Below are 24,717 nucleotides of genomic sequence, written 5' to 3' on the forward strand. Positions count from 1 at the left end.
GGTAGGGTGGGGAGAGCGGGGGAAATGATTTAAATTAAAAAAAACACCTTTAGCGCACGAGTGTTCGCACGCTGCTATCTCTTTAAAAAAAATAAAAATGGCAGCCGCAACACCTCTCCTTCTGAGGTCGTCGCGTGTCAACGGAGGAGGGATCTCGCGTTAAACACAACACGAGATCTTCGCTCCTCCGTCGCGGGATAGCAGGCAGGTCTAGCTAAGGCCTCAGTCTGCCTCATGACGGGGCCGGCCTTGAAGAGCTATGTTTCTGTGTTCATTGCTATTTTTTTGGAAACCGGTTTGAGAGGTTGGGGGACTGAGGGAAGAGCATTTCCACTAAGATGTTCCATAAGCATTTTTCTACTGGTTGCCAAAAAAATATTGCAGGGTAGCGGGTGAATGGAACGCCAAATCCTGCTCTTCCAAGTCATAGCATTGGGGACCCCACCCCTCTCTCTTTCCCCGCTCATCCCATGTTTTAAGTGAATGGAGCATCAAACTCTCATTCAAATTCCACCGCCTTCCCCCCTCCCCAACCTACGTATATTCGCTTATTGCGTTTTTTTAACCCAGGCTGGTGTGGCGGCAGCTTGGCAGGGACCGAGGAAAGAGTATGCCGATTCAGTTAAACATTTCTCGGCTTGTTACTGAAAAGTGTTGCAGCGCGGCACGCTGTTGTTCCCAAATCCACCATCCACGGCCCCACCACACTTTTTGCCATCTCAGCCACTTCCTCTCTTCATTTTCTGTGTGGCCACTGCTTTTTCCTGTCTCTAGGAAGCCTTTATGAGTGATTTTAAGTAGCTGGGGCTTCCCAAAAAAGGACTTCACTGTTGCATTTGATTATGACATTTCCTTTGCCACTCCCTTTCCTGTTAAGTAACAAGACTTACACACACACACACACACACACACACAAGAGGGAGAGGGAAAGTCTATGCGTGTGTGTTCCGTCACACCTCAAGTCAGTGCGTCTGACCTTTTTAAAGACGTACTATGCCAAGACCAATAAGCAGGCATTGGTCTTCTTAGAGGGTCGTCCAGGATGGCTAGATGGAACCCTGCCGGCCTTGCAACAGGTATGGTAGCTGTACAAACCTGCAACCCTTTGCCTCGCTCTTATGGTTGGAAATAATAGCCAGTAATTTGCATTTCACAGTTAGGCAGTGTCTGTGCACCTGCCTATTGCCAGCAGCCGGAAGGTCAGGCGGTGGGATTTGCCTAAGACAGCTTTGCAAATACACCCTCCGCAATTTTACTAGCCCATTGGGTGTGTGTTTTTAATTAGCCACCTGCCCACACCTCCATGGGTTAGTCGTTGTGGCACTTCCAACAGCTGAGAAGGGGAGGTGTAGATGGGTGGGGGAACTACAGTACAGCTTTCTGTTTCCAAAAGCTTCCTTGCTCAGGGCAATCCTTACTAGTCACAGGGCATCAGCCAAGTAGCAACTTACCAGCGCTAGTATCCAGCCAGAATCTGGCTTCCTGTAACTTGAGCCCATTAGTCTGTGTCCTGCATTCTGGGATGATCGAGAAGCGATCCTGGCCCTCCTCTGTGTGACAACCTTTCAAGTATTTGAAGGCTGTGCACCCGAATCCGAAGCAGATTGGGGTGATTCGGACCTCCGAAGCGGGTCGGGGGGTCTGAATCGATAGCACTCCTCAAGTCTTCTCTTCTCCAGGCTAAACATGCCCAGTTCTTTCAGTCTCTCCTCATAGGGCTCTGTTTCCAGACCTCTGATCATCCTCGTTGCCCTGCTCTGAACCCCCTCCAGCTTGTCTGCATCCTTCTTGAAGTGTGGTGCCCAGAACTGGACATAATACTCAAGATGAGGCCTAACCAGTGGCTAAGTATATATTTGCCCAGCCATCCCAGTATAATTATATTGGAGTTGACTCCGGGATAATTTCCATCCATACACATTGTGTATTCCACTGTAACCAAAGCCAGGGAAATTCCAAGTTCTTGGTCACCAGAAACTTGATTCTACTACCTTTTAAGAAGAATTATGTTCAAAGCTGGAAAAATATTTCAAATTCCATTTTAGAGTGGCATGACCGCTCCTTGTCTCAGCGTGATCCATTCCTTTACCCTGAACTCACACCCTTCTTGCCAATTTTTTACTTTTCATGCCTTTATTCACTTCTTTAGTGCTCATTTCGCTAGTTTCCATTTTATTTTCTTCCTCCTCCGCCAACCCACGCCCCGTGTCATCGATGTGTAGGCTTCTACATGGATTCTTGTGTTAATTTTCCAGTAGATGCACAATGTTTCTGACACAGAGCATAGAAAGAATCCCGATTTTAAGAGTTACGCTCATGACATGGCTGTGCAAAATTCGTGTGGGTTGCACAAAATCGAAATGTTTCCTATGTGTGGAGTTGGCTCAACGCTGACCGTGGCAGCAAATTTCCCTGTTTTTCAGGGGGCTTCGTTGGTGTGGCTAAAGATTAATCTCAAGCCGGGCGGGTGTCATTTCATAACAATGTACTTTGTCATCACATCTTGGCAGTAACTCAAATCAACCTTTGGAGGTTTTGGGGGAAACCTCTGCTGACCGGAGTGTAGTGGGTAGCGACTAGGGAGACGCCCTGTTACGGTATACTTTCATCAGAACAGGCTGCCTGAGGATCCATGTTCTCCTTTCAGACATTTTATTTTTCAAGACTTTTTTTAAAAAATTAGCCCTGAATTTATCAATCTGAGGCTGTTGATAACTGTTGATTTTAATTTTGTTGTGGAATTGTGGATTTATGTGTTTCTATTGCTGATTGTTTCATTGATATATTTGATATAAGCTGCGTTAGAAAAGTCTTCTTCAAATGCAGGGTACGACATTTCTTAACCATTTAAAAGAAAAACTAGTGGTAAACACATTACAACCATTGGGTTAGAATTATATTTTTTTTCCTAACTGATTCAGCTACATAATTTACACATTTTCAATAATTACTGTCTTTCTCCTTAGATGGTTTTAATATAATTGTCCAACAAGCTTATCCATGATCTATTAAGGCCTTCTTCACCAACCTGGTGCCTCCTAGATGTTCTTAGACTTCGGTTCCCATCAACCCCAGCCAGCATGGCCAATGGTCATGAATTATGGGAGTTGTAGTCCGACAAATCTGGAGAGTGCCAGGTTGGGGAAGACTATACTAAGGATGTAGTTAGTGGATTTCCTTCTTCTCATAATTAGTGGTATTGTTAGGCGAGTTTTTGTTGTTGTCGTCTGTATTTTTAATTTTATTTCAAAAATAAATCTCTGTGTTAAAGAAGAAAAGAATTAACCCCCTGATTTCCAAACTGAAAATGAACAAGTGAGACCAGGGTTGGGCCTGCTGTTATGCCGGACCAGGCAGCCTAATAATAATAATAATAATAATAATAATAATAATAATAATAATAATAATGTGTTTTTAACCTGTTGGTTGTTTTATGATGGTTTTAATTTTTGTGAACCGCCCAGAGAGCTTCGGCTACTGGGCGGTATAAAAATGTAATAAATACATAAATAAATATATAAATAAAATAATATATTTCTTACCCTCCTTTCCAATTGGATCAAGGCAGGGAATAACAACAAGCATAAAATACTACCTCAGGCTGCAGTTTTTTGGGAACCAGTAAAGGACATTGCCAATTATTTAACTTCATGTCTTTAACCGTCCGTGAGGTGGGAGCGGAAGAGAAGAGTGCCATTTGGATATTCTTGTTTTATCCCCCCCAAATTTCTTGGACTGTCTCTGGACAGAAAGCAAGATTTCATCTAGAAACTGGCAATTTGCTAGATACGTTCTTGCAGAGAGCCATAGCTGGAACTAGTGCAGTATCGATCACCGTGAAATGATTGAACGCACACACACAAACATACGTGGGCACTGTGGGTGTGCAAAATTGTGGAGCCTGTTGTGCTTGTAACGTGCTTTTTGTCTTAAGTTGTTTTCGTTGTTTTCGCGTGCCGCTCTGGCTTCCCCCAAGGTGCATCCTGATAAGCCCTGTGTAAGGGTTGTCTGAGGAGAGTGCCGATTTCTACTATTTATTCCCTGTCCCCCACCTCCTTCCTCGGAGTGGGCAAGGAAACCTCTGAGCGCGTTGTAGCTGCTTTAGCTAGGCACCACTGGGAAAGGTGGCAGCAGTGTGGTTAAAGAAAGCGCGTAAACTTCACCCCTCCCTGAATAGCAGTTTTTGTTGGTATAAGACAGACTTCTTTAACTTGATGCCCTCCAGATGTGGCGTATCCTGTGGTTTTAATTTTTGTAAACCGCCCAGAGAGCTTCAGCTATTGGGAGGTATTGAAATAATGAAATGAGATGAATACATAAATAAAACTCCCATGTTTTATTTCTTGGTTTATTTACCCTTTTGTCGTTAAACTTTGTAATCCTACCTTAAGATTTAAATCAGGCAAGTACTGTTGCCCAAAAAGCATTTTTATAAAGGACTGGATGGATGGGACATGCTGATAATTGTGGGAGTTTTTTCAGTTTAAACATGCATAGGATCGAGCCCTTAATTGGGAAAGTATAAGATGGTACAATTTGGCGATTGGTCAGCTGTAACCCCTGAACTGGGTACCATTATATATTGCATGTGACTGCAGTTTTCCCAGAACAAAACACTGGGTCCGTTTTTAAAGGAAACACACACACGCACAGGGCCGTATTTTTATGTCTTGGGAAATTTCCACATTTGCAGGCTGTTCCTCTTCACAATTAACACACACTCCCTTCTTCCTCTTTTTAAAGGGTGTTTTGAGATAACTGTCAGTATTTTAGCTACCCAGAATGAACTTCCTTATTTGCTGGGCTGCTATGTAGAACAACCTTCCCCATCCTGGTCCCTGACAGATACGTTGGACTGCAAGTCTCAGAATTTGGGGTGTTTAGTCCAACACACCTGGAGATTGGGAAGGCTGGTGTACGGACTCTGTAGACACGTGTGTGCTTGGTATACCAAGCATGGATTGTGGTTTAAAAAATCCTTGATAAGCCTCTTAGGCCGTAGCTAGACCGAAGGTTTATCCCAGGATCATCCCGGGTTCGTCCCTGCCTGAGCGCTGGATCCCCTGTGTGGCACTTAGATGAACAGGTTTGAACCCTGGACAATTCTGGGATAAACCTTAGGTCTAGCTACGGCCATAGTCTTTGCTCCTAGCCTGGGGATTACAAAATCAATGGGGTGTTGTTGGGTTGGTTACAATGCCATGGTAGCTCATGAGTTGTCTTAGGAGCAGGGCCTGGAAGGTGAACATAAGAAATGCCATGCTGGATCAGACCAAGGGCCCATCTAGTACAGCACTCTGTTCACACAGTGGCCAAGCAGCTGTTGACCAGGGACCCACAAGCAGAACACGGTGCAACAGCAGCACCCTCCCACCCGTGTCCCCCAGCAACTAGTGTATGCAGGCTTACTGTCTCAGGCCATAGCTAGACCTAAGGTTTATCCCTGGATTGTCCAGGGGTCAAACCTGTTCATCTAGGTAACACACAGGGGATCCAATGCTCAGGCAGGGGTGAACCCTGGATGATCCCAGGATAAACCTTAGGTCTAGCTGTGGCCCCAGATACTGGAGGTAGCACGTAACCATCAGGGCTAGTAGGCATTGATCCCCTTTGCCTCCAGGAATTTATCCAACCCCCTTTTGGAGCCATTCAAATTGGCGTCCATCACTACATCTTGTGGTAGTGAGTTCCATAATTTAACTATGCGCTGCGTGAAGAAGTCCTTCCTTTTATTTGTCCTGGATCTCCCACCAATCAGTTTCATGGGATGACCCCTTTGGGTTCTAGTATTATGGGAGAGAGGGAGAAAATGTCTCCTTCTCCACATACTCTACACCATGCATCATTTTGTGTATGTCTAAGGTGGGGAGAGGATTTTAGGACAGCCTTCTGCAAAGTAGTGTCCTTCGGATGTGTTGGACTATAACTGCCAGCATGCCCAGTCAGCATGGCCATTGATAATAGGAATTGCAGTCGAACGCATCTGGAAGGCACGAGGCTCAGAAAGTTTGATTTGGTACGTTTGTATCCTGCTCTTCCCTCAAGGACTTTCCGGCAGGTTGTATCTCATTTATGCCTTCGGCAACCCAGCGACATAGGTTAGAGTGGGAAAGGTCACATGCTCAGGGCCCAAAGGACACATTACATACACGCGTGTGTTAAAAAGTTGCTTTTGGAGTGCAGGAGAGGAAGTGCTTTTAGCTTTTCCATTTGCAGCTGCTTTATAATGTTCCATCTAGCCCAGTATTCCTACTCAGACTGGCAGCAGCTGTCCAGCATCCCCACTCTAGGGCCTCAGCTAGAACTACGGGTCTAGCGTGACAGAGGGGTGAAGATCTTGCAATATTTTTATTGTGAGATCTCCTCCTCTGTTTACACGCGGTGTGCGACAACCTCAGAAGGAGAGAACGTCACAGTCACGCCCGCCATTTTGTTTTGTGTGGGTTGTTTTAAAGAGGAAGGAGTGCTTGTGGGCAAAAGGTAAGTGGTTTTTTATTTTAAAAAATTTTCCCGCTCACCCCACTCCCGATGGGTGCAGAGCTCCTGAAGAGCTCTGCACCCCGTGCGCGGGTCCCAGCTCCTCGCGAGTAACCGCGACGAGCTGGGAAAAACCGTGACGGTGGGCCACACTTTCCCGAGACCGCGGAAAAAGCGGGCCTAAAGCGTAGGGCCATATCCCAGGGCAAGGAGGGATCATCCCTCCCTGATCCCGGGATCCCCTGTGCGTCATGTAGACACACAGGGACGACCCCAGGGATCGCCCCAGGATAAAGCCCTGTCTAGCTATGGCCTAGGTCTTTTCTACCTCAGCTCCTTTTACCTGGAAGTGCCAAGGAGTAACCTCAAATTGTCTTGCAAACAAAGGAAATGCAACTTTGCTGAGCTGCTCTGAGCCCTCCTTGCTTTGCCTGCTGCTGCTGCTGCTGCTTTTCTACCAATTCAATCTCCCCAAACCACTTCCTCCTAATGCAAAGTTCAAAACTTCATAGGGAAGGGAAGGGTTTTTTTTCCAGTCCTGACAGTTCAGATTTTGTTCAGATTTTATGACTGATCTGCTGTTAGTGAAGGACCAGCAGTTGGTGGTGTTCTCCCCCCCCCGCCAACCCCTGGCCCCCCTACCCTTATTTATTTATTTATTTATTTATTACATTTTTATACCGACCAATTGCCGAAGCTCTCTGGGCGGTTCACAAAAATTAAAACCATAATAAAACAACCAACAGGTTAAAAGCACAAATACAAAATACAGTATAAAAAGCACAACCAGGATAAAACCATGCAGCAAAATTGATATAAGGTTAAAATACAGAGTTAAAACGGCTCCCAATTCATTCCAGAATCCAATATAAACTTCTCCTGTTGACCTTCAAAGCTCTTCACGGTCTAGCTCCTGCCTATCTCTCCTCTCTCATCTCACACTATTGCCCCGCTCGTGCTCTTCGCTCCTCTGATGCCATGCTTCTTGCCTGCCCAAGGGTCTCTACTTCCCTTGCTCGGCTTCGTCCATTTTCCTCTGCTGCCCCTCATGCCTGGAATGCTCTTCCAGAACACCTGAGAACTACCAACTCAATCACAGCTTTTAAAACACAGCTAAAAACTTTTCTTTTCCCTATAGCTTTTAAACTTTGAGTTTGTTCTGACTCTATACTGTTAGCTTCACCCTTCCCGGTGCCTGTTTACACTTCCCTGTGCCTGTTTGCATTCACTTTCCCTTCTTATTGTTTACTACAACTTTACTAGATTGTAAGCCTATGCGGCAGGGTCTTGCTATTTACTGTGTTATCTGTACAGCACCATGTACATCGATGGTGCTATATAAATAAATAATAATAATAATAATAATAATAAATTTAAGTTAAAATTAAGTGTTAAAATACTGAGTGAATAAAAAGGTCTTCAGCTGGCGACGAAAGGAGTACAGTGTAGGCGCCAGGCGGACCTCTCTGGGGAGCTCATTCCACAACCGGGGTGCCACAGCGGAGAAAGCCCTCCTCCTCCTAGTAGCCACCTGCCTCACTTCCTTTGGCAGGGGCTCACGGAGAAGGGCCCCTGTAGATGATCTTAAGGTCCGGGTAGGTACATATGGGAGGAGGCGTTCCTTCAAATAACCTGGCCCCAAACCGTTTAGGGCTTTAAATGTCAATACCAGCACTTTGAATCGGGCCCGGACCTGGACTGGCAGCCAATGAAGTTGTAAAAGGACTGGCGTAATGTGATCTCGCCAGCCAGTCCCTGTTAGTAAACGGGCTGCCCTGTTTTGTACCAGCTGAAGCTTCCGGACTGTTTTCAAAGGCAGCCCCACGTATAACGCATTGCAGTAATCCAAACGAGAGGTTATCAGAGCAGGGATCACTGTAGCTAGGCTATCTCCGTCCAGATAAGGGCACAGTTGGTATATCAGCCTAAGCTGATAAAAGGTGCTCTTTGCCACTGAGTTCACCTGTGCCTCAAGTGACAGTTCTGGATCCAAGAGCACCCCCAAACTACGGACCAAATTCTTTAGGGAGAGTGCAACCCCGTCCAGGACAGGGCAAACATCACCTCGGCGGACAAATGAACCACCCGCTAACAGTACCTCCGTCTTGTCTGGATTGAGTCTCAGTTTGTTAGCCCTCATCCAGTCCATTGCCGTGCCCAGGCACTGGTTCAGAACAGTCACTGCCTCACCTGGGTTTGATGAAAAGGAAAGGTAGAGCTGGGTATCATCTGCATATTGATAACACCTCAGTCCACATCTCCGGATAACCTCCTGCAGCGGCCTCCCTTATGGGAGGCTCAGAACAAGAGTTCAAGGAGGAGCAGCCGCTGACTGTCTTTCCAGCTGAGGGCTGAGGTTACTGTCAGAGAAGCTGGATTTCAATGCTATGCCAGGCCGAAGGCAAAGTGGGGCAAGGCAAAAAGGACAGGGCCAAAATACCAAAAAGGCCGGCATCTTTTAACTTCAGGCTCTTACTGCTAGAGAGCTTCGGCTATTGGGCTGTATAAAAATGTAATAAATAAATAAATAAATAAATAGTCTCTAAGCCTCAGGAGAGGAATTTCAGCCTTTTAGACCACTGGGGAAAACTGCAGAAAATCTTTGGAAACCATCCAACGATTGGTGCTTGAGAGAAAGGGGGTGATGGCAGAGGAAGGGGGCATGGCTTTGTGGGAAACCCCAGAGGGCCAGATTGGGACCCCAGGCAGGGTGGGTTGAGGCCTGAGGGCCAACACCTCTGAGCTAATGAAAGGAGCCGCTCGCTCTGTCGTTCATAGCAAGGGCTCTAGAACCAGCCAGGCCATTCCCACAGGAGAGCACTCCAGCTAATTAAATGGGACTTTTTAATGTTCCTTTGGCCATCATTGCACATGACGCGTTCCCATGCACTCATCCATTAAACAGGTGGTTGACGGTAGGGTTGGAGTCTTCCAGAATGAAAGCAGGAAATTCCGTTTCACAATCCCCCCAACCCTAAGGCATTTCGGTGTCTGAGGCAGGAAATCGTAATAGTTGATGATAATAATATAATAGTGTATAAGAACATTTATTTTATTTATTTATTGCACTTATATACTGCTCCCATAGCCAGGGTTCTCTGGGCGGTTTACAGAAATTCTAAAATTAAGATAAAAACGAGTATACAAAATTTAAAATTCTAAAACACAGAACATACACACATAAAGCATTAAAAACCGTTAAAAAACTAAACATGTGGGTGATTAAGATGTGCCGCCATATGCCTGGACAAAGAGGAAAGTCTTAACCTGGCGCCGGAAAGATAGCAGCGTTGGCGCCAGGCGAGCCTCGTTAGGGAGATCATTCCATAGTCTGGGGGCCACCACCGAAAAGGCCCTGTCCCTCGTTGCCACACTCCGAGCCTCTATCGGGGTAGGCACCTGGAGGAGGACCTTAGATGTTGAACGTAGTGACCGGGTATATTCACGTTGGGAGAGGCGTTCCATCAGGTATTGTGGTCCCAAGCCGTGTAAGGCTTTATAGGTCAAAACCAGCACCTTGAGAACATAAGAATATTCCAGCTCTATAATATAATTTTTAAGGCATGGTAACCAGAACGGTACACAGTATTCTAACTGTGGTTGCACCACAGATTCTTATAAGAGCAGTATGTTAATTGGCAGTTTTATTCTTAATTCCTTTCCTAATTATGTGTGATGTGGAGTTTGCCTTTCTTGCAGACGCCGCACAGGACATGTCTACACCATGCCTTATCCTGGGGATCGCCCCGGGATCATCCCTGTGCATCCACATGACGCACAGGGGATCCCAGGAGCAGGGAGGAGAGATCCCTCCATTTCCCCGGGATAACCGGGACGGCTTTTAGCCCAATTTTTCCCACGGTCTCGGGATCGTCCCGAGGTGTGGGTGGCTGTCCTGGTTTCATCCCAGCTCCTCATGACAGGGCATGGAGGTCTTCAGGTGCTCTGTGCCCACCGGGAGTGGAGTCGGGGGAACAGGAACGGTTTTTTGTTTTGTTTTTACCTTTTACTTTTCGCTGGGGCGTGAGTGCGCTCCAGCTCTTCACATTTGTAAAAAATAAAAATGGCCGCCGCAACGGGTGCGATGCTCATGTGGACTGAAGGGGAGGATCTCGCAATTAGCATATCACAAGATCCTCCGCCTCCCCTGGTGTAGAAATTCCCACAGTGAGTTGACATTTTCATCAAGCTGTCCACCACAACCCCAAAATTGACATTTTGCTCCTTCCTGGTTGTACACCAAAATCCCTCCTGAGATGGGTCATGTCACCCATCTATAATGCAAGAAAGGCAGAATATAAACGTAACAAATAGATAATTTTATTTTTTTATTTATTACATTTTTATACCGCCCAATAGCCGAAGCTCTCTGGGCGGTTCACAAAAATTAAAACCGTAATAAAACAATCAACAGCCTAAAAACACAAATACAAAATACAGTATAAAAAGCACAACCAGGATAAAACCACGCAGCAAAAAAATGATATAAGAATAAAATACAGAGTTAGAACAGTGAAATTTAAATTCAACTTAAAATTAAGTGTTAAAATACTGAGAGAATAAAAAGGTCTTCAGCTGGCGATGAAAGGAGTACAGTGTAGGCGCCAGGCGGACCTCTCTGGGGTCGCAGAGGAGAAAAGAAGGCAGAGGGGTGAGGTTAAAAATTTGAGAAGCTTTGACCCCAAAATATTGAGGGGGAAAGGGGAAGGGCACGTTGGTCATACTTGGAGACTTGTGGGTTGGGGTTACTGCTGTTCATTCCTTTCCTTTTCCCAAGAGAATGGCCGAAACTTACGACTGTGACTTAGCAAGAATATTGAGTGTGTTTATGTATTTTATACAAGCGCACAATTCCCAGAGTTTTTTTCTTTCATCTTACCCCAATGCTGCCTCACAATCATTTCTTGTTCTTTGCTTCAACTGCACATTTTTAAAAAGCAGCTGGAGAAGTTGAAAAAGAAGAGGCAAAAGAGATTTACGCGCAGTGTTATCTGCCTCTACAATTGTGTCCAATGTACTTATACTACAGAGAGGCAGATCCTATAACAACTTGCTAGCTATGGCCAAGCATCAAGGATCATAGAATCATAGAATAGTAGAGTTGGAAGGGGACTACAAGGTCATCAAGTCCAACCCCCTGCTCATTGCAGTAATCTACCTTAGGAGATAATGTGCGCATAAAGGACAACACTGCCCACGCCGCTGGAACCCGGGCTGTTCTGCCGATTAATGCCATAGCTGTTCCTAATGCGGATGAGGCAAGCTGTGACTTGAGTTCCAAAAACAGCTTGTCTCTTTGGGTAAAGCAGCCTTCCCCTGCTGGGTGCCCTCCAATTGTGTTGGACTACAACTCCCATGATTCCCCAGCCAACATGGCCATGGAGGGCACACAGTAGGGGAAATCTGTCCTAAAAAAAAAACACAGCATGATTTTGTTTCCTTCCATTGCAACCAAAAATAAGAGTTGAGCCATAGAGTGAGCTTCCAAGATGGATTGATGAATCAGAGAAGGGGGCGCCATAATTCAGTGGCAGAGAAGGTCTTGGTGAGTTTGATTCAGTCCTGGGCATCACAACTCAGACAGCAGGACTGGGAACACACTTTGCCGGAGACCTTGGACTCCTTCTGCCAATCAGAATAGAATTTGGGGCAGGATATTTAGTTTGATTGCTACTCAAGGCAACTAACGATAATAAAACCAGCACCATGTACATTGATGGTGCTATATAAATAAATAAATAAATAAATAAAATAATAATAAATAAACTTAATTAAAATGAACATAAAAATAAGTAGATTAAAAGCCCGATAAAAAACACAACTATAAAAGAAATAAAAACAGCATCCAACCATATGTATCTTTAGCAACAACCCAGCTTATAAGCGAAAGGCCTGCTTGAAGAACAATGACTCTGTTCATACTACACGCTAAGCCACAGTGATTAAGCATTTTGAGCCAAACGTTATGGCTTAGTGTGTCATGTGAAACATTCCTAACCATGGTGGCTATATAACCATGGTTTAAACACACTCACTAATAATTTGCTGGAAAAGGGTTAGCAGTCTAACCACGGCTTAGCGTGTTGTCTGAACAGGCCCAATGTCTGCCTGCCGGCAGAAGGACAACAAAGATGGAGACAACCAACCTAGCCTTCCTGGGCAGGAAGTTCCAAACTCTGGGAGCTGCTACCGAGAAGGCCCTGGATGGACCAGGTGACTCTGTATAAAGCAGCTTCATATGTCTTCAGAGTCATGTGGAATCTCCAGGGTTTCAACTGAACGCATCTGTCAATGAATACTTCTTAGGTGTAAGATCATAGAATCATAGAATAGCAGAGTTGGAAGGGGCCTACAAGGCCATCGAGTCCGATATCCTAGCAGCTGGAAGGGAAGGTTAGCCACCAAAGATATCAGCAAGGAGAAACTCTAGTCACCCAACCACACCCTTTCCTAGCAAGGAACTGCAATCCTGGGTGCCAGAGGAAGGCAGCTTCCTCCTTCTGCAAGTGCGGCATCAGCGAGGGGAAAAAGTCCTCTTCAGTGTGTGGCTGGGAGCTTTCAGCATTTGACGCAAACAGATGCAAGATGCTTGTTGCCCGCTTGAGCAATATAACATGCACCCTGTCTTAAAGTGAATTGAAAGTAGGGCTGACTTGGAGGCCATTTTGGGGCCTCCAAAATGGCCCTGATTCGACTCAGGGCACTTTGGGGGGTGCCTGCCTTGCTTCGGCAATGAAGCGAGATTCTCCACCCTCCCCCCAAAGTGGGTCGGACTTGTGGGTTCCTGGGTGCCAGCCGCGCAGCCAGCACCCAGGAAAGCTGGGCGCAAGACCAACTGGGAGTCCATGGGACTCCTGACTTCCCACTCCACGCTCAGCCCCCTTGCCCACCCAACCCAGAGCCACTGCCACCAGGATTTACCTGTAAATCTCATCCTTCTCCCAGAGAGCTGAGACGTGATTTAAAGTAGGATCACAGTGACTCTCTGTTTTTACTATATCTATGGCCACAAACTATGGTGGCCATAAAGGGAAATGGCCCTTTTCGACCACCATGGCTTATGGCCATAGATATAGTAAAAACAGAGAGCCACCATGATCTTGGCTCGGCTCTCTGGGATGATGATGCGATTTACAGGTAAGTCATGGCGGTGGTGGGAGATGACAAGGGAGGATGGGGAGGGAGAAGGAGGTGAGTCCAACGGCTGGCCTTATGATGGTTTTCCTGGTGGGTGGGAGTGGCCTAGCACCACCCTGAATTGGCTCAGGCCAACGCTGTACTGCCTCGGATTCAGGGATTCAGCCCGAGGCGGTTCACAGCCCTAATTGAAAATAATGAACAAACTTGTCTAGATGGAGGATGCTCCACTTTTCTCTGTTTTTATGTTGGGAGAAGTGGTAATGTGGTCATCCTCTCTGATGTGTGAAGTTCAGAGATGCTTCGAGAGACACCTGAGCGACATAAACAAGCTGACAAAATGCTGCAGCGGAGGCTGGGACTAGATGTTTGCTCGTAGGTACATGAATTCCAAATTCCATGTCTGCCTCTGAAGTCTATAGTGTGGATGAAGGAACACGCAGTAGTGTAGATCCTGCAGTGCACTTCAATACCGCTATGAAGCAGTAGCGTGGCTCCTGCCTCTTATATACTGCTTTCATACTGCGTTCATAGTGAAATATCCTACTTTGTCTAGATCTGGCCCTGGTCTTGGACATCAGCTTGGGGTGAGGAGGGGTTTCAGAGGACAAACGGGACAACTGGGGGTACCCACTGGGTGGTTTTCCGCCTATTCCCTCCGCTCTCTTTCAACTCCCACTGTGGCAACCTGGTAGGAAATCCTCAACTGGAATGGGCATCATCAGAATAGAAATTTCAAGTAATTCTTCATGTCTTTTCTAGGCTTCAGCAGCGCTTGTCGCTTCAAGAAATCCGGCGTACTAATTGATATCATCTGTTTCTTCTGATGTGGTCTACTTAATTCCCCTCCGTTTCCCCCGCGGCTTTGCCTTTTCTGCAGAACTGGCTGGGTTCTCTGCTTCTCGCTGTGTGTTGCCAACATATTCTATGTGGGGAGCACCTGCGCTCCTCGGGAGTGTGCGTCCGGTTGTGATATTAACACAGTCGCAGAGGACAGCTGCAGAAGTTTGTAGTGGGATTGGCAGATGTTAATAGAATTGTATAACGGGATTCCCAGCTAAGCCTTTTCATCCTAATGTCAGGTGAAATGGCCCTTGTATTTATCCCCCACATGCAAATTTTCTCATTTAGCTAAGAAGCCTTCCCTGGAATAGGTCATTCTCAGAAGTCCATGCTGTGAGTAGATAACGGTTTAGCATGAGGTGCTTGGGTAGAGGATTTTTTAACATCCTGTTTGTCTGGAGTCCAAGCGGAAGCGTGTCTGCCTTTCTTAGCCAACAACCTTTTGTCTTGCCCTGAGCCGTTTTATCTAGCACATCTCAAGCGTTTAAAGTGCTTCGACAATGTATTATCTCATGCAACAGCCCCGTAAGGCGGGGCCAATATTATTATCTCTGCATTGCAGACTTGGTTAAACCGCTGTCATCTGGCAGGTACGCCGCGTCCGATATCGAGCAGTGCTGGACCAAATTTTTGAGGGGCCCTGGGCAATATGCCTTCAATGGGCCACCTCCCTCAGTGAGGCCCTTTTCACACCTGCCTTTTTTCCTGGGATCATCCCTGCACGTCCGAATGACGCACAGGGGATCCCGGGAGCAGGCAGGGACAATCCCTCCATTTCCCCGGGATAACCGAGACCTTGGTTATCCCGGTTTTACCCGCGGTCCCGGGACAATCCCGAGGAGTGCAGGTGCCCATCCTGGCTACTCCCCTCCTTGCTGTGAGTAGCAGAGGGAAGGAGTCAGGCCGGGGGGAGTCCAGGGAAATTGGGATGGGGGGGAGCGGGAGCGGGGCATTTTTGTTTTTTGTTTTACTTACTTTACACTGGAGTGCAAGTGCGCTCTGGCTCCTGTTGTTCTTGTTGTTAAATGAAGGGCGTTGATGTCCTTCTTCCCTTCCAGGATGTCGTGCTTCCATTTAGAGTATTGCGTCCAGTTCTGGGCTCCACAATTCAAGAAGGACGCAGACAAGCTAGAGCGTGTTCAGAGGAGGGCAACCAGGATGATCAGGGGTCTGGAAACAAAGCCCTATGAAGAGAGACTGAAAGAACTGGGCACGTTTAGCCTGGAGAAGAGAAGATGGAGGGGAGACAGGAGAGCACTCTTCAAATACTTGAAAGGTTGTCACACAGAGGAGGGCCAGGATCTCTTCTCGATCCTCCCAGAGTGCAGGACACGGAATAACGGGCTCAAGTTAAAGAAAGCCAGATTCCAGCTGGACATTAGGAAAAACTTCCTGACTGTTAGAGCAGTACGGCAATGGAACCAGTTACGTAGGGAGGTTGTGGGCTCTTCCACACTAGAGGCATTCAAGATGGACAACCATCTATCAGGGATGCTTTCGGGTGGATTCCTGCATTGAGCAGGGGGTTGGACTCGATGGCCTTGTAGGCCCCTTCCAACTCTGCTATTCTATGATTCTATGACCCAGGGACGATCCCAGAAGCAGGTACGTCTGGGATCGTCCCTCCTCTAAAGCCTTTAGGTGTAGAAAGGGCCCGAATTTACGTTTCCAGTGAGTCAACAGCTGCTATTGCTCGTTCTTCCTTTTCTCATCATTGCTCCACTTCCTTGCTTTACCGAAAAAGAGCTGGTGAGCCACTAGGCAGTGGCATCTCCTCCTCCTCTTTCTCACTGAAAAAAACAAAAACAGAAGGAGGTAAACATCTGAAGCTGGTCAGAAAGAAGAGAAACACATTCTCAAGATGCCACAGGCTTATTTTCAAGAAGCCGGACGCGTTTCAGCCGGTCCTTTATTCTACGGCCTTCCTCAGGGTGGCTGGAACATTAATAATAAAATAGAGTACAATGAGGCAACACGTAGTATTAAAACAGATTTCTGCTAATAGGTTAAACACTTTGCCACTAAGGCCTATGCATATATATTATTATTATATATATATTAATATATATTCATTTTTGCAAACCGCCCAGAGAGCTCCGGCTATTGGGCGGTATAGAAATGTAATTAATAAATAAATAAATATTATTTAAAATCTTATAAATCTGATCTTTCACATGAGCTAATTACATGAGCTGTAATTAATCATGGTTTAATTTGTTTTTAACTGTGCATATTTATTGTTTTATACTGTATGTTTTTATCTGTCCGCTGCTCTGAGATCTTAATGATATAGGGCGGAATATAAATGTTTTGAATAAATAAATAAATAAATGTCCTTACTTGTTAAAACTCAAGGACTTATCTATTATACTTTTGTAATAGGCCGGATAACAGCCGCCTGAGGAAAGTCTTAGAATAAAGGACAGGCCGAAATGCGTCGGGCTTCCTGAAAGTAAACATTGTGCATCCTGAGAACGTGTTTCTCTTCTTTCTGACCGTCCTTTTTCTCACTGCCATCACTGTCTGGGCCAGAGCAAGTGTACATCTACACCAAGCAGGATATTCCATTGCTTCCAAATCACGTGAGGCACTGGTTCCTCTCTATTCGGCCCTGGTTAGGCCTCATCTAGAGTATTGCGTCCAGTTCTGGGCTCCACAATTCAAGAAGGACGCAGACAAGCTGGAGCGTGTTCAGAGGAGGGCAACCAGGATGATCAGGGGTCTGGAAACAAAGCCCTATGAAGAGAGACTGAAAGAACTGGGCATGTTTAGCCTGGAGAAGAGAAGAGTTAGGGAAGACATGATAGCACTCTTCAAATACTTAAAAGGTTGTCACACAGAGGAGGGCCAGGATCTCTTCTCGATCCTCCCAGAGTGCAGGACACGGAATAACGGGCTCAAGTTAAAGGAAGCCAGATTCCAGCTGGACATCAGGAAAAACTTCCTGACTGTTAGAGCAGTACGACAATGGAATCAGTTATCTAGGGAGGTTGTGGGCTCTCCCACACTAGAGGCCTTCAAGAGGCAGCTGGACAACCCTCTGTCAGGGATGCTTTAGGGTGGATTCCTGCATTGAGCAGGGGGTTGGTCTTGATGGCCTTGTAGGACCCTTCCAACTCTGCTACTCTATGATTCTATGAAAGTGGTATGAAAGCAGTATATAAAAGGCAGAAGTCACACTGCTGCTTTATAGCAAATTTGAAGTGAACTGACAACTGGTGGGGCCCAAGGACACATACCATATCCCGCTTTCATACCACTTTCATAGTGGAATATCCTGCTTGGTGTAGATGTGTCAATGGGCCCACAACAGTTGTCGGTGCACTTCAGCGCCACTATAAAGCAGTAGTGTAGATCCTGCAGTGCACTTCAATACCGCTATAAAGCAGTCGTGTGGCTTCTGCATACCACTTTCATAGTGTGTAGATGAGCCCCAGGGTTGCCACTGGGAAGAGGAGGAGTGAATCCACGGGTATCTTGCCAGGGTGTGGGCCTTTGGCTCGTGCCCAGTTATGCCTACCCTTGCCACCGGCCCTGGAGAAGGTATTCATAAGGATCCGACAAACAGGAGGTGAGGGAGAGGTGTTGTGGGGCAGGGGGGTTGTAAGGAGGAACGAGCTGAGTTCCTCAGCCAACGCTTTTGAGGGCAACATGGGTACCTTCACACACACACACACACACACACACACACACACACACACACCCCCCTACCATATTTCTTGTGTCTTAGAATCAAAGAAATACGGTATAAAAGGGGCATGGAGCTGTAAGATTGCAGGCAACTATGCTCTGAAGAAAGGCGGTGGTTGGTTGTGTGGGGTTTAGCCTTGAAGTGGGGCAGTTGTGGCACCTATGAGGGATAAAGTGAGTGGCCCACCCAGAGGTCTTCTGTGTGTTGGGAGAAGGCCAGGGAGTTCTGCAGCACGGAAGCCCGAAATCCTGTGGATGACCAATTCCAGATAACGCCACAAGGCAGAGGTTGAGGGAGGAATCCTGTGAGCAGAAAACAGGCTACTTGGTGGGGAAAGGCAATAATAATTCTTGTGCACCATACAGAGAGCTTCGGCTGTTGGTTAGTGTAGAAAATAAATAAATAATGCCGGTCGGTGTCAAAATAGAGCCAGTGTGGTGTAGTGGCTAAAGTGTTGGACTGGGAGTCGGGAGATCCGGGTTCTAGTCCCTTCTCGGCCATGGAAACCCACTGGGTGACTTTGGGCCAGTCACAGACTCTCAGCCCAACCCACCACACAGGGTTGTTGTGAGGATAACATGGAGAGGAGGAAGATTATGTACGCCGCCTTGGGGTCCTTAGAGGAAAAATGGTGGGATATGAATGCAATAAATAAATAAATAAATAAGGAGAATGTGAATAAGGAGACATTTTTCTCCCTGTCCCATAATACTAGAACCCAACGAGGGGGTCATCCCATGAAGCTGATTGGTGGGAGATTCAGGAGAAATTAAGGGAAGGATTTCTTCGCACAGCGCATAGTTAAACTATGGAATTCGCTACCACAAGATGTGGTGATGGCCACCAATTTGGCTGGCTTTGAAAGGGGGCCTGGATAAATTCCTGGAGGAGAAGGCTATGAATGGCTACTAGCCCTGATGGCTCCAGTATAAGAGGCAGTAAGCCTATATACACATGTTGCTGGGGAACATGGGTAGGAGGGTGCTATTGCACCGTTACCTGCTTGTGGTTCCCTGATCAAAAGCTGGTTGGACACTGTGTGAACAGAGTGTTGGGCTACATGGACCCTTGTTCTGGTCCAGCAGAGGTGGGTCCGTTTGCTTGAGGACTCATATATTCTCTCGCTGATGAGGAAGTACGTTCAGTGTTGCCTCATAGCCTCTCTCTCGTCACCAGTAGCAAATGTTGAAGCACAGGCGCTCCTTATAATAGCCACAATTGCCAGGAGAGCCTAAAAATGCAGGCGTCTGTGTGGATCCATATCAGCAAAGCAGTTCTAGCAGTTTCCACCTCTACCAGAAGTAGGACTTTTGTACAGCGGGTGGCTCCGAATTGCCCATCTAAGACCAAGACAACCCCAAAGACTTTGCCTGACAAGAGGGATGGCTCAGCGATAGATTGTGGCAGAGAAAATTTATCCCTCCCCATAACTCCACCCCAGCTGCTGTCAGGATTGCAGTGAAGGTCAGAGGGGACGGGATTCTAGGGTGGGGACTGTCGGGCAGATGACACCAGCGTCCTTGGTAGTCAAAAAGCGCCGGTGTTGCATGCCTCCGTGCTCTGGCTCCACAACACCACTGCTTTTCAGTTTAGTGACTCCTGCTTGGTAGGGTTGGTGGTGAGAGTGTTTTAAATGGCTACCGGCTGTGGAGGCTGATGGCTCTGATGTCAGTGGGGCAGTGAATCTGCCCCGGGTTTCAGTTAGAACTCCAAAGGAGCTAGGTTCTGGATGGGGTTGCACTCCCCCTGAAGGAACAGGTTCGTAGCTTGGGGATTCTCCTAGAACCATCTTTGTCACTTGAGGCTCAGGTGGCCTCGGTGGCACGGAGTGCTTTCTACCAACTCTGGTTGATGGCCCAGCTACGCCCCTATCTGGACAGGGATAACCTAGCTTCAGTTGTCCATACTTTGGTAGCTTCCAAATTAGATTACTGCAACGCACTCTACATGGGGCAGCCTTTGAAGACGGTCCGGAAGCTGCAGCTTGTGCAAAATGCGGCGGCCTGATTGATAGCTGGAACAGGGAGGTTTGAGCATATAACACCAATTCTGGCCCACTTGTATTGGCTGCCTATATGTTTCCGAACCCAATTCAAGGTGCTGGTTTTAACCTATAAAGCCCTACATGGCTTGGGACCACAATACCTGATGGAACGCCTCTCCCGACATGAACCTACCCGTACACTGCGCTCAACATCTAAGGTCCTCCTCCGAGTGCCTACTCTGGGGGAAGCTCGGAGGATGGCAACAAGGGAGAGGGCCTTTTCGGTGGTAGCCCCCCGACTGTGGAATGATCTTCCCGAAGAGGCTTGCCTGGCGCCAACATTGTTATCTTTTCGGCGCCAGGTCAAGACTTTTCTCTTGTCCTAGGCATTTTAACAGCATTTAACAACATTAAGTTTGTTTTTAATGGACCCCAGAATTGTTGCTTTTTTAAATGGATACTGTTGTTTTTATACTGGTTTTTATGTTTTTGATGGTTTTTTAAATTTTGTATACTTTTAATGTTTACTATTTTTAATTGTTGTAAACCGCCCAGAGAGCTTTGGCTGTGGGGCGGTATATAAATGTAATAAAATAAATAAATAGGGGCGGATTTACCGCCCCACTGATATCAGAGCCACCACCCAACGTTGACTACCGGACATAAATATAGAGCGTCATCACACGGGGGGGAAACGCCATTGCTTACCCTCACTTTTCCACCCGCGGGTTTGTCCCTCAATACTTCCTCTTTCGAAAGAGGAAGTAAACAACCCGCACACGGCCCATTCAGTGGGACATTTTGATCGCGCTGCTTCTCCTGCACACAGCAGGAGTAGCGGCAACTTTCATCTTTAAAAATAAGTCGGAGTTACTGGGGTGGTTTTTTTGTGGCGCGAAGAAGGCTAGAATGGGGGGGGGGCGGGGGGCAGACGACGTCGTGAGAGGGACTCGTGAAAATCCGTGAGTGCCCAGTAACAATGCTCGTCTGATGGAGTTCATAGTTACTTTGGTCCATCCAGCCTGGTACAGTAAGTGTGGGCAGGTCTATTAAATGATTCAGGGAGGCTTTTTTTTGGCTGAGGAGCAGCATAAAAATAATGAATAAATAAATATAGTATTGCCTCCCCAACTAGCAGTAGCTCTTCAAAATCTCTGGCAGGTTTCCCCCCCCTCCCTCTCCCCCTATCTGTTAACTGAAGAAGCCTGAGATTGAGCATCAGATCTTTTTCCATGCAGAACACATGCGCTGCCGTCGCATGGTGGCCCCTTTTTGTGTACAATTCGACCCCTATTTATGCCATGCGTCCCCAGTTGGACAAAAGAACCTCAGCTTTCGTTTTAAAACAAGGTCAGGTTGCTAGCCCTCATGGCTAAATAGATTAACATGAAAGAGCGTGAGCAGGACTTGATGTCACCTCAAAACAGAAAGGCGGTTTGAGCGATGTTTCTGTTGGTCAGGAGGAGGCTTCAGTGCTCTTCGTAACTCCCCGCCCCCCCCCTCTACTCATGTCTAGGAAGTGCACAACGAATTATACAAAATGAGAACAGTAGCTTCATTTGCATAATGTATGTGGGAAAATGTGGGATTTCTTGGCAAAGGTTTTGGGTCTTTCAGCTCCCGTTTGACCCGGCAGGGCTGTCTCGTTACTGGCAGGATGCGGAGAAAGAATAGATCTTTTTGCAGGTCGTCTTTTAGGTAACACCAGCCCACGTTGTATCGGGTAGAGCAAGAGACTAGATCCAGCTGTGGAGATGCTGTTCTGAGCGTCTTGATGTGCCTCGCTGCGTTGAGATTGTTCTTCGGGAAAGGAAGAAGCCATGGCAACTGCCGAAACAATCAAAATCAGAGAAAAGCTGTTTTCGTGGGGTTTTCCCCCTTGTAGCGGGGTAGGCTTGACCACAAAGACGTTTCTAGCAATCGCCCCATAGCTCAGAAACACAGCAGGTATGTCAGTTAGCTCAGATCCAGCTGCTACTATAGCCATTTGCAGAGATCCTGGGTAATTTCATCGGGAAAGCCTGAGACATCCTTGTGAGAGACCAGCCTTCCCCAACCTGGTGTCCTCCAGATGTTTTAGACTACAACTCCTAGCATTCCTAGACATTGGGCATGCTGGCTCTGGCTGATGGGAGTTGTGTTCCCTTTGAAGCGCTAATGTTGTCTTGAGATGCGCTTTTGATTTTTCCTTCCAATACACATTTTATTTCTGAGGGATGTTGTGGTTGAGATTAAACTTTTAAAAATCGCTAAAACTCAGGGCATGATTCGATTTGCTTCAAAGTCGGCATGCATAAGGTCCTATGTGGAACTTACCATGGTGCCCTGTTACATATGTGTATCTTGAAAAAATGATGGAGATAAATGCAGTTTTGTAAATGGGGGAAAACTTTAAAAATTCCCTAAAAATCAGGGGATGATCCAATTTGCTTCAAAATAGGCATGAATAAGGATCTATTTTGATTAGAAGCTATCATGGTGCCCATTTTCATGTGTATATGTGCTTGGGAAAGGGTCTGGATCCATCCGAATTGGTATGAAGCTATTTGGACCTCCCCAAACCAATTTGGACCTATCCCAGCCCACTTCGGATTTATTTATTTATTTATTTATTTATTTATTTATTTATAACATTTCTATACCACCCAATAGCCGGAGCTCTCTGGGCGGTTCACAAAAATTAAAACCATTCATAGCAGGACACGGAATAATGGGCTCAAATTACAGGAAGCCAGATTCCAGCTGGACGTCAGGAAAAACTTCCTGACTCTTAGAGCAGTATGACAATGGAACCAGTTACCTAGGGAGGTTGTGAGCTCTCCCACACTAGAGGCCTTCAAGAGGCAGCTGGACAACCATCTGTCAGGGATGCTTTAGGGTGTATTCCTGCATTGAGCAGGGGGTTGGACTCGATGGCCTTAGAGACCCCTTCCAACTCTACTATTCTATGATTCTATGATTGCTGTTATCATGCTCTACATAGGGCTATCGTTTGGTTTGGAGTTTCCCTGCTATGGGGCGGCCACCAAAGTCTTTGGAATGGAAAGGCGGTGATATGGATTTATTTCTTTTTTCATGCAGAGAAACATTAAACCCTACATACCAATAAAATTAAAGGGTTAGAACAGAATTACATATGGAATCAGCAAGATAGAATGCTGAACGTGGTCTAGTATTTTGTGTTCTATTTAATTTTATTTATTACATTTTTATACTGCCTGATAGCTGAGGCTCTCTGGGGAATGCACAAAAACTTTAAAAATACAGTAAGTGTATAATAAACATTAAAAAGTGCAATGTAAAATCAGATAAATTACAGTCCAGGGAAAGCCTGTGTGAAGAGGTACATTTTCAGGAAGCGTTTAAAAGCTGTTACGTTTTCTGCTTCCTGAGGGAGGGTTTTCCAGAGAGTGGGTGCTGCTACAGAAGCACCACAAATAAATAAATAAAAACTTTTCCTGAAAACCAGGTTGTCCTTCTGCTTTCCTTCTCTGACACAGGAGCCTGCCGTTTGGGAGGCTGGTCTCGGTGACCAAGCCCAAAATAGTAGCTGCCGGATTCACACCACTTCTCCTCTGCCTTTTTTCCCCCCTTAGCGCGGAAAATCCGCTAAGGAGAACAGGACGGAATAGTTGCACAGGGCCTTTTGAGTGTTAGGCCTCTGTTTGGAAGCAGCCTCACACACACACACACACACACACCTTGCTGGTGTGACTGATGCTAGTTAAGAAAGTGAGGCGGGGAGTGTGTAGGCGTTACTGACACTGGTCTGTGGCGAAGTATCTCCTCGAAACCCACAGTAGCAAAGTTACTCCCAACTTACTTCCTCCTAGCCTTGAACATGGGGTGGGAGGGGGAGTATATATCACTACAGGACTGTCAGGGTGCTTCTCACCCTCTTCTACCGCTGCAACAGTGCAAGGAAGATTGGTTGCTCACCAGATGGCAGGAGCGCACAGCGCATCGTGAGCCCGGCAGACAAAAATATAGACGCCGGCTTGAAGTCACTCCTTCTAGTTCCGGTTCAGGTTTTCCAGTGCGCGTGTGAAGGTAGCCAGAACTACACTACCCATGCACAAGATGGAGGTGTCAGCAGATGTGGGGAACCCCGAGGTTTGCAGCGGTACAAGAAGACTTAAAGCCTAAATGGGGGGGGGGGGCGCAAAAAAAAAATAGCCCAGTAACAGGTCAGTGCACAGAAAGTTGACAGACTGAAAGAGAGAAACTGACAGAGGGAAAGGAATGGAGGAGGAAGGAGGAAGAGAGAGAGAGAGAGATAAAAAGGGTAGACAGAACCATCTCTTTGCCTGGATAGGTCATTTCTGGTTCACACTGAGAAGCTATTTTAAAATCTGCCCCAGGAAGTGAGAGCTACCCACAGACATCAGAGGAGAAATGAAAGATTTTAATATAGATTTGGTAAAAGTTTGTCCACCGTACCCTGTACCGAAGAAAACCCTTAAATACAGAGAGGGGGAAAACCCAAAATGGAAATAGAAATCTGAAATGGCTGGAACCCTGGGCAGAAGCACTCCACACTGCAACATTATGTTGCAGAGCCCCAGTTATACATAACCCATTTGCC

The 24,717-nt window shown here is 46.5% G+C and overlaps 1 protein-coding gene across 1 annotated transcript in view; it reads left to right on the forward strand.

The window, feature by feature from the left end:
* The first annotated feature begins 930 nt into the window (after positions 1-930).
* Positions 931-24,717, forward strand: part of RGS19 (regulator of G protein signaling 19) — a 43,088-nt gene continuing 19,301 nt past the window's right edge. Inside the window, exon 1 of the mRNA XM_063147191.1 lies at positions 931-1,076. The gene's annotated coding sequence lies outside the window, so the exon portion shown is untranslated. The remainder of the gene's footprint in view (positions 1,077-24,717) is intronic.

This window comes from Elgaria multicarinata, chromosome 1, assembly GCF_023053635.1.
Source record: "Elgaria multicarinata webbii isolate HBS135686 ecotype San Diego chromosome 1, rElgMul1.1.pri, whole genome shotgun sequence".
Lineage (NCBI taxonomy): Eukaryota > Metazoa > Chordata > Lepidosauria > Squamata > Anguidae > Elgaria > Elgaria multicarinata.